The sequence below is a fragment of the Berghia stephanieae genome, chromosome 9, assembly GCF_034508935.2.
Source record: "Berghia stephanieae isolate SIO BIC M18660-M18661 chromosome 9, UCSD_Bste_1.3, whole genome shotgun sequence".
In the NCBI taxonomy this organism is placed as follows: Eukaryota; Metazoa; Mollusca; class Gastropoda; order Nudibranchia; family Aeolidiidae; genus Berghia; species Berghia stephanieae.
This window is the reverse complement of record NC_088368.1, coordinates 7106826-7113266: the sequence shown is the minus strand read 5'-3', so window position 1 is coordinate 7113266 and position 6441 is coordinate 7106826.

Sequence of the window (6441 nt, the reverse complement as noted above, 5' to 3'; positions counted from 1 at the left end):
TCGTTTAGGTATCCATTCTGTAACCGCTTTTATATACTATTTGTCACTGCCAATAAATAGCTAGATGTCCATTCATACCTGAGTTGAGAGGTGTAATGTGGAGGAGCAGAGTTTGTAACAAGTAATAATTCCTAACGTACTTTGCATGCTTCGTTTGTTTTAGAATTTTGTCATGAATAATGTAAATATATTTTATTATAATATAGATATAATGCAGTTGACATCACTCGACTCTTTGTTGTTATTTATTTATTAATTATTTTTTTTTGCCTTCCACGTTTATGGGTAATTCTCACTTAACTGTATTATCCAGACTATAAAAGTTCAAGGCTACACAGATTTTGTGTGTTGGCCCGTTATATTTCCGGATGGCAATGTTGTGAGCTTTTTTTCCAAGCGCATACTATCCATAGAGTAGTCGTTCACATCCATTAAATGAAGTCGGAGTTTATTCCCGTTCCAATAGAGTGAAATGGACAATAGCAATTGCTTGCTAACCTCTGGATAGGACGCTAGTCTACTGCAATATAGTTTTCGTGAGATCTAACAGAACCAGTTACCCAATCACTGTCTGGGTGGACAAAGGAGTGGGGGTGGGGGTCGGAGAAATAATCTCGATTGCACCCGGGATAGCTTTCATTAACTTTCTCCTTACCGATCATTTTCAGTATTTTCCCAAAAACTGGCAGGCTTACCCAGCAGAACAATAGATTTTAAAACTCATTCAGCGCCATTGGCCGCACTGTGCGACCAGAGCAGAATCCGATGGCCGGTCTTGAAAGGCAAAAATAATAATGTAATCCAATCCTGCTTTCTACAAAAGTACTATAAATTGAACCAATGGTACCATTTCTTTCATCGGAACATTCAATTGGTCCCTTAGGCGGGGGGGGGGGGGGGGGGGGGGGGGGGGGGGGGGAGAGATTTTGTGCTGAATTAGAATGTCTCTTTGTCTTAGCTTGTCATTCTCATGCTGCCCCGATCAGGTGTCAGCCATTTTCGACGGAAATGCGAATATAGTCTCAGCGCTGAAAGAGTTAACTCAAACAAGCTCTCTACAAAAGAAATTTAGGTTCTTATTCATTAAACAATTATCATTCTTCAAAGTTTGTGATGTACAAAATAAATCTAAATAAGGAAAATGTATTTTGTGTCGTAACAAATGTGACGATTTTGCTGCAGGTGGTAAGGAGAGGGTTAAAGAAATTGAGCTTTTATACAGCGCAATATCCACTAAACGTGCTCAAAGCGCTTTACAAGGGGTCCCTGGCCAACAGCAACACTTAACGTTTAGGACGGGACATGACGCCTGTTAGACGATATTATAATTTTTTCGGACAGAGACAACGGTTATGGCCGGCCAGGTACTCATTTTACACCTGAGTACGGTGAGAGAATGTGAGTAGAGAGCCTTTTTTGGACTCAACTATGCGCCGAGCGAGGCTCGAACCCAGGACCTTCCGAACCGATAGCTACCACGTAGCCGTACATAGATCTCGGTCCCTTTGCGTGGGAGAATATTTTATTGGTAATGGTGTTGTTTGTTTGTTTGTTTGTTTGTTTGTTTGTAACCCATAATCATTTTCATCATCTCTTTTACACGACGTGCCTTATAAGATAAATTGATTTCACAGTTTGTCAAAGGCACTGGAGTTTGAGTCCTCGGTTGTCAAGATGAAGAAGAGATGCCTTGGGTGACGGTTAATCTCGTAATCTACCTGTGGTTGACCCAGCCCTGATTAGAGCTTGTTGGTATTTCGGGGAGTCGTAGCTACAGATAGATAGATGAGATGGCCAGATTTGTTCTCGTAAATAATTGACAAAACACTTTTTAAAAAAAAATTCTGAGCTCTAAGTGGCGCAAAGTTGAATCCTATTAAACCCTCTCCTTACCACCAATTGGAAAATCGTCACATTTTAATTAGTTACGATGCAACCGTCACTTTTCTCATCCAGATTTCATTTCTTTTTGCTAGATATAGCTATAAAAACTTGACATTCTATTAATAGAGCTCATATTATTGTCGAGCAATATTATGTATAGAATGTGCTTGATGCTTTTCTGTTTGAGTAAGAAATGTCTATTTTTTTGGGTTGGGTGTGCGTGAAGTTTTGGGGAAAATTTTTATAATCGCTAGTAAGGAGAGGATTAAGCGGCTCTTTACTCATATTTTCCCATCGTACTCAGGTGTAAAATGAGTACCTATATGGCCGTTAGCAGTGTTGTCTTTGTCAAAATTCGTTTTATATAATAATATCGTCTCATGGTGTCATGTCTCGTTTTACATAATGTTAAGTGTTGCTGTTGGCCAGGGATCCCTTGAATGTAGAGATCGGTGGGGGCTGCCTGAAGACCTGGGATGTGAAAATACTAACGAAAAGGTGAAAATGGAAAAGGCTTCGGATGGGGACAGAAAATGGACGTTTCGGGTACAACCCCTTCGTCAGCAAAACATTAAACAACGGAACGCTGAAAACAAAAAAAAAATGTAGTAAAAATTGTAGTATTTTCATTATTTGGTGGTTTAAGTATGACAAGCGCTTTGAGCATGTTTAATGGGGAATGTGTGTATTTTTCTCAGAAAAAATGAGTGTAACAGGCACTTATGTTGATAATAACAAGAAATGAAGTGAGTAGTAAATTGCCAGAAGACAAACGAGAATTTAAAAACTTCTCAGCGGCGATGGGGGATCGAACCCGCGATCTTACTGGTACGACAACTCCGCCTGGCCGGGGAGATCGTGACTCACTTCATTTCTTGATGTTTTCCTCATAAAAATGGCCAAATTCAGAAACAAAGATGTTTTGTTAGAATTAATGTGTCAAAGTTCATCTCGAGGTCTTGGTAGATTGACGGGACGCGCTACCGAGGTGTGAACTCTCTATCCAATAGTGCGTTCTGTGGCAGATCACATGACCAGGGTATTAGAGAACGGAGGACTATAGAGAGATAGATATGGGATTACTACTAACTACTCGATCGGCTGCCTGACTACCACCAGTTCAGTTGAACCCAAGACGGCTCGAGCGAGAGAAGATGATGGATAAAGTATCAAGCCTTACCATTTATTGGTTTGGCCTTGTTGTAGGTAGGTAAGGCCATGGAGTGACATGTGACCAACCTTTTCATTCTGGTATAAGATATTATGTTAGAGTGATCCTGTAGCTGAAAATTGGATTTAACTAACTCACCCCAAACACCGACTATATCCGTAGTTTTACCCTGGTTACTTTTACCCCATGCCTACAATTTATTACATTTTTATGAGACGAATTATAGGCGTACTATCAAAGCTAATGTTTTTAGTTTTTACATGTTAATGATAGTTGAATAAAACAATCTATGTACCTACATGCTCATTTTTAATACATTTTTTCCAAGTTTGAAAATATTTAGGATTGAGTGAGTTAAATAAGTGTAAACTCGCCTTTGTGTAGGACTATGTCTGTTTTGTGGTATGAGATTATTATTATTATTTTTTTAAGCTGGTAGGTCCCGGGTTTGAATTCCGATTTGAGAGGCGCAAATTTTATTCCTTTGAAAGGGCTCTTTACTCACATTCTCTCACATTACGCAGGTGTAAAATGAGTACATGGCAGTTAAAGCGTTGTCTTTATCGAGAAAAAAAACAAGAAAATATAATATCTTCATCTTACGGCGTCATGTCTTGTTCTACATATTAAGTGCTGCTGTAAGCTTGGGTCCCCTTGTCAAGGGCTTTAAGCACATTTAGCGGATATTGCGATTGCGCTATATAAAAATCCAAATTTCTTTTAAAACTCCAAAACTCCAAAATTGATTAGGTTCAATCATTCATTGAAGAGAGTGAATTTAGGTTTTTTGAGCTTAAAATAATATAGGTTTGTATAATATATTATAATCATTAGAGCCATTAGGCCCATGGAAGCCAGAGTTAAATCCGGTTTCTAAGGCGTGAAAATGACAGTAATAATTACTTGCTACCCTCTGGAAAGAACGCTAGTCTACCGCCATATCTAAAAGATCGAGCTAGCTACCTACTGCTGCTGGATGGACAACCAGGGGGGGGGGGGGGGGGGGGGTAAGGGGGGGTGGGAGGTCAGTAAATATTCCCGACTACACATGGAATTGAAGCGAGCGCTTTACCAACTGAGCTATCGGAACATCCAAATCAAGTTTACATTGACTAAAAACTTAACTGATTTCTTTTTAGAAGCTGTGGACTGTAAAAAGCAATGTACAATAATAATAATAATAATAATAATAATAATATAATAATAATAATAATAATAATAATAATAATAATATTAATAATAATAAATGGCATTTATATAGCGCTTTACCCCGTTGTCACAGGCTCTATGCGCGTTACAGTGATATAAAACAAAACATATTACAGTAAGACAAGTTTGATGGAAACGTGATACGAATTCAATTTAACAACAACAAAACATGATAATAGTATTGCAACATTATGACGTAAAAAGATAAAACTTTAAGCGAGATTTGTCAACGAATCCGAGCATCTCACGTGTGATGGGAGAGAGTTCCAAAAATGGGAGACCGAAAATTGAAAAGATTGTTCATCTATTTACAATAATAAATGTAATAACTTCAAAAATTTAATGAAATATTAAACACAGAACGTTTCGGACTGTAAACCCGTCTTTATCCAATAACAAAAACAGTTATTAACCCTCTCCTTACCACCCCTAGGAATTCGTCACAATTCGTTACAAATGTAACCGACACTTTTCTCATTCTGATTTCTCTTGTACATCACAAAATTTAAAAAAAATGCTATAAATACTAAATACTGTGTTGTTGAGCTGACTTTTTACCTTTTTGTTTGAGTAAGAAAAGTCTATTTTTGTGATGGGTGTTTGTTAATTTTCGGGGGAAATTCTAAAAATTAAATAGCTGGCAAAGAGAGAGTTAAAAGAGAGAGCACGTTCAGTGCATATTATTGCCCTTATAAATGCGACTATATGGTCTTGTGGTATAACACTCGCTTTCGCTCCACGCATAGTTGAGTCCTCGGAAAAGCTCTTAACTCACATTCTCTCACTGTGTTCAGGTATAAAATGATTATCTGGTCATTAACAGCTTTGTCTCTGTCCGAAAAAAAAACCTGCAATGTCGTCTAACAGGTGTCATGTCACGTCCGACATGATAATACGTGTTGCTGTTGGCCAGGGACCCCTAGTCAAGCGCTTTGAGCACGTTTAGTGAATATTGCGCTATATTAAAGCTCAAGTTTGTTTATGTTGTCTTTTTCCTTTTAATTTTTATATTATTATAAAGTCATGCCAAAATCATAATTTTTATCTGGTAGGTTGAACCCGTTGAATATGGGTTCCTTACAGAAAGTATGCGCTTGGCTAAGAAACTCACAACATTGCCATCCGGAAGTATAACGGAACAACACACAAAACGATGTGTAACCTTAAACTTTTATAGGCTGGTTAATACAGTTTAGTGAGAATTACTCATAAACGCGGATGGCAAAAAAAAACAATAACAAAGACAGGAGTGACGTTAACTTCATACTACTATCTATACATGGTGAGGAAACGAATGGAGATTTCTGAAAACCGTTGATTATGGCGTAATTCACACATAAAAATGAGTGGATAAAGCGCTTTGAGCACAGTTGGTGTTTTTTTTCTCTTATATTAGTTATATCCCCCAATACGCTGCTTGTATTTGGTACTTGAGTATCGTGTTCTAGTTAGATTACCACGTCGTAATCGCGGCATTACTTGTATCTATAAAGTAAAACTATCAAGCATGATAACTAGTACAATAATCTCTAAGTTTGGGGTGGGCGTGAGGTTACCCCCCCCCCCACACACACACACCACCCCTCATCCCCCCCCCCCCCCCCCCCAACCCCGGCATAATATAATGCCTCATCATGCTCGATCTACTTCTTGTTGTAAAATTCAAAATTTAAATATCTGAACTCTATCGGTTATGACGAGTCATCATGGGAGATGAGGCATAAATAATCCATTAGTTAGGAGAGAGAGAGGAGAACGAGAGAGGAGAGAGAGAGAGAGAAGAGAGAGGGGGAAGAAGAGAGAAGAGAGAGAGAGAGAGAGAGGAGAGAGAGAAGAGAGAGAGAGAGAGAGAGAGAGAGAGAGAGAGGAGAGAAGAGAGAGAGAGAGAGAGAAAGAGAAGAGAGAGAAGGAGAAGAGAGAGAGAGAGAAAGAGAGAGAGAGAGGAGATAGAGAGAGAGAGAGAGAGAGAGAGAGAGGGAGAGAGAAGAGAGAAGAGAGAGAGAGGAGAGAAAGAGAAGAAGGAGAAGAGAGAAAGAGAAAGAGAAAGAGAGAGAGAGAGAGAGAGAGAGAGAGAGAGGAGAGACTAAAAATTAACCCCAATGAGGCAATTTAACAAAACGAAAAATAGGTTTTAGGTTCATCATGTACTGTCCTGTTAACATAAGTTATGTTCAGAG